The sequence below is a fragment of the Pipistrellus hanaki genome (genome assembly GCF_964339955.1).
Source record: "Pipistrellus hanaki genome assembly, chromosome: 3".
Classification (NCBI taxonomy): Eukaryota; Metazoa; Chordata; class Mammalia; order Chiroptera; family Vespertilionidae; genus Pipistrellus; species Pipistrellus hanaki.
In genome coordinates, this window is record NC_140505.1 from 47883187 (window position 1) to 47894143 (window position 10957).

The window sequence follows — 10957 nt, forward strand, 5'->3', positions numbered from 1 at the left end:
TTGCCTGGCAATTTCACTTTATTGACTGATGCCTCAGTTTTGTCTAATTAATTACTCTTCTCCTTTCATTTACTTGCTAAATATATATTACATTACATACTTGAAATATAATTATATTTCCTACTTGAACTTTGCACAAAGCTTATTGGAGAAGAATTATCTAAAATTTCAGAGAATTTCGAAGGCTTTAGAACATAAATGTTCAATTGGCAATTACTACATGAAAAATATTATAAACATTCTCTTGGGAAAAGAAAATGAGGCAGTTCTAATCTCAAGAAGTTCATGACCTGCAAAGATGAGATATATACATCATTGTAATTATAAAATAGTATATGACTGGCAGTTTTTAAAGGCTGCCACCATGATTTTGTGTTTCTTTCTTTTAAGTATGTGATGTTTTTGGCCATTTGGAAAAGTGCTGTTGTAGCATCATTTTTACTAGCTATTATACAAATAGTTTAAAATTTTAAAACAGTGTTGTAAAATGAGAGAAGCACTTTAAATCCCTTACTGGTTTCAATTTTTCTTTTGTAAAATAGGGAAAATGTCTAATTCTAATGTCAGTAAGAGTTTTCTGACTAATCATCCTAAAATGAACCAACCAAACCACTTTTTTTCTTAACAGGTGAATGATAATTCTCCAACACTGAATTAAACTATGTTATATAATATCATGAGAATTTCAAAAGAGTTGTCTCTGGACATTTAGGTGTTTACATTATTTATAAAATAAATTATAGAAACATTAATATATTATTATATATACTTTTTAAAATTTTACTCTAAAGCTAATAATCCCAAAGCCAGTGCTTGCTTAGTGAAACCGCATGTTCAATTACTAACTATTCTGCTCCAGAGGCACAAGTACAAAGGTTTAGCAAGCAGAAAGCAGTAAGCAAAGCCACGCATTGTGTCCGTTCTATTTCTTATTCCATTTACTCTAACTCCATTTCTTTCCTTAAAAGAAAATTACAGGAAGAAACATGTCCAGCTGCAGCCTATCAATAGAAAAAGTCAATACCTATTGAAACATGAGAAATGCTTCCAATATAGATAATAAATGGTCAATCCATAGAGTTTCCAATGAAGCACTTTCTGTCCTTCACAAACAGGGGATGAGCAGAAAAGGGTCACTATTACCATACAATATGATGATCTTATCAGATTTTGTGATATTTATTGTGCACTTTTCTATTTAAAATCAATATATTTTTAACATTTTCAAACTGCATGATATGAGACAATAATACTCATTATTATGATAACAAAATGGTTTAAATAGTATTATGTGTACATACGTAGAACATTTTGCTACTTCCATAAAATAACAAGGTTACAAAATCATAAATTAATTTGAAATAATGCCATTTTGTAAACACCACAGTAAAATCTATCTGTTTTAATCTAGGTATTTATATTTATTGAAAGCCAGGTCATTATTTTATATAATTATAAGAAATTCTACATGACTCAGTTAATATATCTAAAATTTTGTTATATAATACATTAAATGATGTCACATAATAATAATTTGCTAATTTCTGTTCAGTTAGATATTATTTGTAGCTAATTTGATACAGTGTGAGTTCAGTTAACTTTATTTACTTGAATATATTTAGCACTGGATTTGTTTTGGTGTCATATAACAAATGGCTGACTGTGGCTTTGTCATCATTGAATTGAAAATGTATGTTAGTAAACATTTCAAGATTCCTAAATAATTAGTGTAATTTGATTTAACCCATCATCAGTTGAATTTAAAGGGAATGAAATTACTAAGGAGCTTAATGCTGTTTGTCCCTATTCCCTGAATGACTAAGTGTTTTTCAGTCTCAATACTTTAATGAGAGAGTTTAACCTTATTAATTTGTTTTTAGTCATAAAAATGCTACATTTTTTAAACTTTTCAGCAAAACTTTGGATGACATTTGTATTTTTCACCCAAATGGTCAGCTCTCCAACAACCAGATTTCATGTTACAGATGGTATTTTGTATGTTAGACATTAAGACATAAGAAGCAGAGTATTCCAGAAGGGTATTGCATCTTATGGTATAATATGAGGAGTAAGACTTGAAGCCAAAAAACTAACAGCTGAAAACAGCAATAATCCACAAGAAATGAATTACATGGAATGTCATATTACTATTTTACTTAAATTTATGACATTAAATTAAGAAGAAAGTTAGATCAGAGCACTTTTTCTAACATTTGCATAAGCATGGCATAACTTACAGCTAGCCCCAAACTATCTATGCCATTTTTTAATAATATTTTTTAGCCTTTTCACATGGATTGCTAATTAAATTTTCTTTAATCTGTCTGGGATTAAAGAAAAAAAAATAAACAAAAATAATGGTTAAAATAAAGTTGTATAATGAAGAGCTATGGATAAAATAAAGTGGAAGGGGTGATGGTATTTCTTATTTAGTGTGGTCATAGTAATCCTCTCTGAGGAGATATTCCATGAACTGAGTGAAAAATGATGAGACAATTATTTGAGTATTAGGAGAAGGAGGAGTCATGGAAAATAAATTAGCAAGGACAAAACATCCTGATTAAAAGTTGTGCATGGCTGTTTAAGGATCAGAAATTGTGATAGACAGAGACTTGACTTGGGATGGTGAACACACAATACAGTGTATAGAAAATGTGTGGCAGAGTTGTGCACCTGAAATCTGTATTATTTTGTTAACATTCAATAAAAAGGAAACAAAATAAATGATTAAAAGGAAGGCAAGATTAGCTGATATTTGACCAAAAGCAGAGATGAAGTTGAAGAGGTAGAGAGCAGCTAGATAATGTCTTATAAGCCACAGCAGGGAATTTAGATGTTAGTTAAAGTATAACAGAGTTTTATGCAGCCAAGTGATATGATCCAAATAGTATATTTAAATAGTTATTTTGACTAAATTTTGAGAGTCAATTATAGGGGGAAAAAATAGAAGGCAAGGAGCTTCTGTTGCCAAGTTTGGCAAGGACATGATGGTGTCTTGGGCAGTAGTGGTAGCAGTGGACAGAAGGAGGCTGGATGGTAAATGTGTCCATAAGAACTCGGTATTAGAGCAGAGATGGGAGTGAAGGAATGGGTACATAGTTGTGTGTGAGTGTGTGTGTGTGTGTGTGTGTGTGTGTGTACAGAAGTAAAGGCAAGAGGAAGCAGGTTTTAGGTTCTGGTTAGAATTTGAGCATGTTAACTTGGAGATGCCTGTATACATATTCTGGGTGGGCTGTTGGACATGGGAATATGGAGTTCAGAGAGAGTCTAGGGAGGAATATATAGACTTGGAGTTCATCCTTAGTCTTTTATTGATGGCTCCATTAGAATTAAAAACTATGCCTAAGGTTGCATTTTACTGGTACACTCTACCTTCAGGGCAGACTTATTGACAATTGAATATAAACTGGATTTTAGAAAGAAATCATATAGGAAAGGTATGAAACATGTGTAATATGTATTCATTTTTTCCTCAAACCATAAAACTATGTAAAACCTAGCAAAATAGTTATTGTTACAAATCAATTGGAAACAGACAATAACCGAGTGGGAAAAGATAATAAAAGGAGCTTGTGACATAAAGGTGCAAATGTAAACCTAAAATCGAAATGCTCAAGATTTTTTTGCCTTAGTAAGAATATTTCTGAATGAGAAGGAAATAGTCATATTCATTACCAGTGACAAAAGACACTTGACTTTATTTTTTAGACATGTACAAAGATTTCTGGCAAAGAAAGATTAACTTTAGGAATCAGTAAGACAAGAATGAGAATCAGGTGATTTTTATTTGGTAGTTATTCAAAGGTAGCACTTTTTGGAAGCTTTTATTTTACCCTGGCTTGTAGGCAACTCTGTGATCTGGTAATCTAAAAAAACAAACAAACTAGGTCACATGTAGTATTTAGTCCAACCTTTGTATACACAGAACAATAACAAAGATTTCATGTTTTCTTTATATAACCAACCATTTTATCCACACCATTCAGCTCACCATCACAGTCTCTAATCCCTAACAATGCAAATGTAATTGAAGTTAATCTTCTAAGTAAATTGTGATTACTTTTCATTTTATTTTAGTCCTGCTGCAATTCAAATATTCATTTTGGACATTGTACAAGGATAGTCTTGCCTTTTCATAAGCTCTGAGTGGCTTCATTCTTTCAGTATATGTGTAATGTCCTGTTGCAAATACTCAGTTTATTGTTAAAAGGAAAACCAAAAGCCACTGAGAGCTCTATTAGTGCCTCACAACACAGCCTCATGGTGCTACTGAGTTCGGTCTTTGGAATCATATATGAGGTCCTAAACATTGAGCCTGTGGTCAAATGGCCTTAAATTCTGACTGGGATCTTCTCTAGCTCTGATCCTAGGTAAGGCTCTTAGTGCTGGTGAGTCCTAATTTTCATACTTATAATGATAACTGTTGAACTAGATAGAATCAAGTGGTCAGGAAACTTTTTCTCTGTTATAATACACACTAGAGGCCTGGTGCATGAAAATTCATGCACTGGAAGCGGGGGATCCTCAGCTTGGCCTGCCCCCTCTCAAGGGCAGGAGGTGGCCCAGCAATCAGGGGAAGGAGACTCCCCTCATCACACCTCTGCTGCTGCCACTGCTGGCAGTGCAAGCCTCAGCAGGCCCTGGTTACCTGAGCCTCGGGCATCCCTGGGCCACAGGGCAGCCACCATCTGAGGCTTGCCTGCACCTTGGGACTTGGGCCAGCCCTGGGCGGCTGGGGAACTGAGGGGATTGGGAGACTCTGGAGATGGGCTTGCAGAGCGGCCTTGTTGTGCACCTGTCATCCCATTGGGCTGAGGGGACTAGGTGCTGCCATCTTGTGGTTGTGAGCCCCACCATATTTGAGGGCATGGCAGTCAATTAGCATATTCCCTCCTTATTGGCTGTGGGAGCCACCATCTTTTGTGATGGTGTGAGGGTCAATTAGCATATTTCCTCTTTATTAGATAGGATTTTTTTACTTTGTGTACTAAGATGGAAAATATAGGGTAATATGTAGATACACACACACACACACACACACACACACACATATATATATGTAGATCGCATGTATAAAACAAGAGAGAAAACAAATTTCTATTGATAAAATTTAAAATTTTATAGACACTCAAATTTGAATATGATATAATTTTAATATGTCACCAAATATTTTTCTTTATTTCTTTTCAAGCATTTGAAAGTATAAAAACTATTCTTAGTCTACAGGCAACATAAAAACTGGCAGCAGGATTTATCTGGCCTATGGGAGGTAGTTTGCCCTTCCCTAAACTAGATTAGATTCCTCTAATAAAATCAAATAATATGTTTATTATATATTCATTAAAATACCACAAAATATCTTGCTTTATCCAAATTATATAGAATTTTAAAAATTATATAGTATAGTTGTCTAAATTTTTTTTCATTCAGTATACAGATATTGTATGCTAGGGATTGTATCAGAATATAATTATAAAAATATGTATAAAGTAGGCCATGGGTAAAATAGTGATTGAAGAAAACTGACAATAACCTAATGATGTTTGATCAAGAATTACTAGAGTGGTTAAGTGTCCCATCTCTAGAATTAGACTGTATCAATTCTATTTCTAGCTCTGGCTAGCTGTGTGAACTTGATAAAGTTATTAACCTTTTAAGGTCCTTGATTTTCTCACTTGTAAAATGCAAATGGCAATGATAGTGCCTACCTTATAGCAATGTCCTGAATATTAAATGTGTTAAAAAGGTTTTGATACATTGTTAACTTTCAGAAAGCACTAGCTATTATTCCTGGTTCTCTATTGCATAAATAATTTTACATAATACTCAGAGCAATTATATATGATAGGTCATTTATTTACATCACTATTATACAAATAAAGAATCTGAGGATTAGAATGCAACTCCCAGTGTACTGCTCAGTGGCACAGCCAACATGCAAAATCAGATCAGAAAGACACTAAAATTTCATTTTTCTTCCTTTTGTGCCTCCACTTTACAAGTTTCATTTAAATCTTCACGTTTTAGCTGCCTTTTGCTAATCTACAGAAGAGAAGTGGGGGAAAAAGAACACATGAAAATAGCACCAATAAATAAAAAAAAACTGCTTAATACATTCTCTCTCTCTCTCTCTCTTTTTTTCAAGAGATGGGATATGCAAACTGTTTTAAGCCAGGCAGGTGTCGTTTAGTGGTTGAGTATTCACCCATGGACCAGGAGATCATGGTTTGATTCCAAGTTAGGACACATGCCCTGGTTTCAGGTTTGATCCCCAGCTAATTGATGATTCTCTCTCATCATTGATGTTTCTATCTCTCCCTCTTCCTCTCCAGAAATTTGGAACAGGCATCTCAAGCAGGTATACTATCAAACCTCTTAAGAAAATGTCTCCTCTCTCTGCAATAAAAACATTTTAAAAAACATTTTAATAACAGTGTGGTTACCAAATCATTTTAAATGCTAGCATTTTAATGTCAAAGAGATGTTTGGCAGGAGTAATGTTTCTTAGTGCTTTAAATTACACATGTAATTTTTTTTTTTAATGCAGAAATCAGAAAGATTGTTTCTTCATCTCAGAAAATGAGAAAGGGGCATTTTGTCTTTTTGCTAATTTCAAGATATCTAATAGAATTGGAAAGGGAATTCAGACAACTGCCTAAAGTAAGCAAATTCTCCACCAAAATCAATTATAGAATTGAAGCAACTATTATATTTTCCTTTGAAGACTCCATATTAGTTGTATACAAGGGACCATAGTTCTTTTTTTGCTTGGCATAGCACCTATTTATAAATGGATCTGTAATATAATAGTGTTGCTATGGTGAGAACACTAATAATAATGATATCATTTTGGAAGGCAATTCATTTTGCCTTCCAAGCCAAAAGTGAATCAGGCTTCCATGTCAGAATACATTTATTTGCTAGGATAGGAAACATGCTTTCCTCCCACAAACTACTTCCAACATACTGTTTCTTGACACTGCTATTTATGGAACTGTAGTCCATTATTCAAAGGCCCAAGACATATAAAACTGTAACATACAAAAATGATTTCTTGATTTGAAAATTGGAGAAACACAGCATCAAACAAGTCCTTAATATAGGACTTAACTGATTTTAGGAAATACTCTGAGTCTTTGAGAGAAATGTATGATCCTATATTATAAAAGCCTAATATGCTAAGTGTCCAGTCATTCAGTTATCAGTTCAACCAATTAAAGTATAATCCTATATAATAAAAGCCCAAAATGCTAAGTGCCCGGTCAATTGGTTGGCCATTCAACCAATCAAAGTCTAATATGCTAATGATATGCTAAGGCTGCTCAACCACTTGCTATGATGTGTACTAACCACAAGGGGGCAGATGCTCCAATTGGTAAGTTAGCTTGCTGTTAGGGTCTGAACTAGATGGGTCAGACATATCCTAGAGTCTTCCCTTGGTCCTTCCCTGGTTGGCCAACCCCCTGTGTCTCCCCCTGGTCCTGATTGTGTACTGGTGGGGTCCTTTGGCCTAGACTACACCTTCTCCCAATCCAGTACCCCTTGGGGGATGTCAGAGAGCTGGTTTTGGCCCGATCCCACAGGTGAGGCTAAGGGACCCCACTGGTACATGAATTCGTACACTGGGCCTCTAGTATATAATGTTTTCCCACTGTTATTGATTTCAAAAGCCACTACCTTCCTATAACTCACCAGACTTTATATATCTGTGTTTGTTTTTCCAGAACACTTATTTAGAAACTTGCAGGGCAGAAAAATAAATGCCGGATGTTCGATTTGATTCTCTGACTGGGAATCGAACCGGCAACCTAATTGAGAAAGGGTGTCAAAAAAGACCAAGTTCCCATCTTAGAAAACTGAATTCATGGTGGTTCAAAATAATAGGCTTATAACCAATTACTTCTGAATGGAAACTAACCATTCAGAGACATAATAATACTAATAATAGTAATAGTAAAACAAAAAGAGAAGCCATTGCATCTATTTCCTGTGGCTTTCAGGCTCATCTAAATCCAGTTGTGTATCATTTACAACCAAGAGCTTGGCCTTCCTTCAATTGTGCCATCTGTTGAAGCACAGGCTAGGTTACTACTTCATGACCTAGTAGTTCAAAATAGCCCCCATTTCAGGAAAACAGAACACTCCATCAAACAAGTTTTCTCTATTAATCTATTTTTGAAGTATCTACCCATATAGCTCAATTTCATGGGAATAAGATTAATTGGTTACAATAGAGTTTATTTTAAAACTGTGTACAACTCAAAGTTACCCCAATTCCACTTCTATTTGATGGATTGTTTTTTTCCTGTATAGACTCCATAAACCTAACAAATAAAATATTACTAATAAAAAACTAAGAGTCTATAACTAATTAGTATGCAGCTCCTTAAGTATGCAACTGGGTGACTTTCTTACCCAACTTTATAAGCAAGTTTATTTCCCCTAATTTGGTATATTAAAATGCTGATTGATTTTCCATCTGAACTTACCATTTAGAGCCATAGTTAATGAAACAAAAGGTCAGTTTGTTCTTATTTGCTACTCTTTTGTAAAATCAGTAAGCAAATTCTACTTGTTGAAGAATTCCACCTCCCACCTTCTTTCAGAATAATTTATACCTGTCTTAGCTGGTGTGACTCATTTGGTTGGGAATTATTCTGTACTCAGAAAGGGTGCCAGTTTGATTCCCAGTCAGAGAACATGCCCAGTTTGTGGCTTCATCCCTGGTAGGAGGCATGCAAGAGGCTGCTGATCCATGTTTTGCTCTCATATCCATGTTTCTCTTTCCCTAAAAATCAGTAAAAAAGAAGTTAAAATAAAGTATACTTATGTTAACATAGGAATACATAGATATTACTCACTGGTAGAAAATATGCAACATTTAGATTCTATTGTTGTTTTAAGTTCTTTCTAATTATGGCTCATGTCTTCTTCCTTCCTTATTTGGAGAATAATAGATAATTAATGTTTGTTGATTGAAGGAACATTTGTAAAAAGATATATCTTTATGCTTTAAACATAGCCTTAATACATTTGGATGAATTCACATCAGCAACTAAAGCTAAGATTGGGTATATATTTTTTCATGACCACTGCACTGAGGTATTTCCTCATTAGAAAGAAAAGAAAGGAAAACAAACAAACAAACAAACAAAAACAACCTCTGTGACTCACAATTTTCTTAAAATTTCAAGCAAATACGTAACAAGAATATCTGCTATTTTGCTAAATTATTTAACCCATATGTAGTGACATCAAAATCCCGTTGATTTACTGAAAAATAACTTCTACTTAACCCATAAATGTTTTGGCAAAAAAAAGAAACAAAGTCACATTTGAGAGAGAAATTCACCCACATTTGCTCATTACTCCCCTGGAAGAGAGGTGAAGAAATTCCCTAATGTATTTTCTAGGGATAAAATGATTTGATAGGAAACAAATAATGGACCTCTATTGTTTTGTGTTGTGAACACAGTGCTTCTTTCCACTCCTGTGCTGCAATAAGACTGACACTACTTGAGACAAAATTAAATGTAATTTTGACCCAGGCTGTGCAATTGAGTGCTGCTGCAGAGATAAATTTTGCTTTCCATATGTATGTTCTGGGGGCAGGATGAAAATGACAGGGGACCATGGTTGAACTAAGGAAGGCTTAAGACTATTAATCTACTGGTTATGAAGAGGAAAAATGGATTTCTGTTACTTAGATGCATAAAGACATTTTGTTAATTGGGCTATTTGATTCTATGGGACTACAGATGAGTATGAATCACATGATTTCAGCAGCCTAAAATTATGTCATAAATATGTAACTGTTAGATTTTTTTTTTGTACTAATGAATGTGTGACTCATTTTCAAAGATTATTTGTTCTTTTGATTTAGTATAGCCAATAAACTGTTGGATCTGTGCTTCACTTATATTAAGGATGAATGAGTTTTGTATTATATTTCTGAATTATAAAATAGCTTGAAAGTATTTCTTATGCATTTTCATGTTTATCTATTGTTTACAATTAACTGGAAGACTAGAGATTTTTTTTTTCAGAATTGGCTTTATATATTTTATTATAATAAGAATAATAGTATAATAAATTACAATTATTTTAAGCCAATACTAAAATCATACTCTAAATTTGTGTGAAGAGGTAAACAATGTCTAATATATCTGTCTTATATTGAAAACCAGCTCAGAGAATGAAATATTATTATTTAAGAGACCCCAGTGCCAAATTGAAGAATCTTACTATGGTGCTCTAAAAATGTGCCAAGGGTTAAAATACTTCACCCTGAAACATTAGTCAGGAAACCTGCACAGTTAATGGGAGCCCTCAGTTTGACTAATTGTTGACATTAAGAAGGAAATTTCAAGGTCTATTAAGAAAGAAAATGAAAATCCAAGTGCATATGTGGTTTAGAGTGTATATTGGCGTCTGGCAAAGACATGGACAAAAAAGGAACAAAAATAATAAAAGAAAGTTATAGCCAGGCCCTGTGAATATCAAGTGTTGTAAGAGGAACAGATAGCAGCTTGATCCATGGGTGAAAAATGATTGTCCCTCAGAATGGCAATGTGGGGGAGGAGAAAATTGTCCCTTTCCCCATTTAGTTCTTCCAGTTGTTTGTTAAATTGAAATGCCATAAGACATATGAACAAGAGAGAATAAAAAATTGAATGACATACGTACGGGATGGTGGTTTCATAACAATATGAGGCCTGAGGATAAATTGGACAGGTGGGAACGTATATGACATCTTAAAATAAAGAGAAAGAGGAAGGAGTCCTGGTTTCAAAGGGGAGGAAGGCAATTCAGATGGACAAGGAAAAGCAAATGTTTGGTAAAAAACAAAACAAAATAAACAACTTTGCTGGGCTATTTTCAGCAATGTGACAGAGAGAGGACTTTGGTCAAAGGGGCCATCTTAGGTTCCTCCCTGACTGTCACACCTCATTCAAAC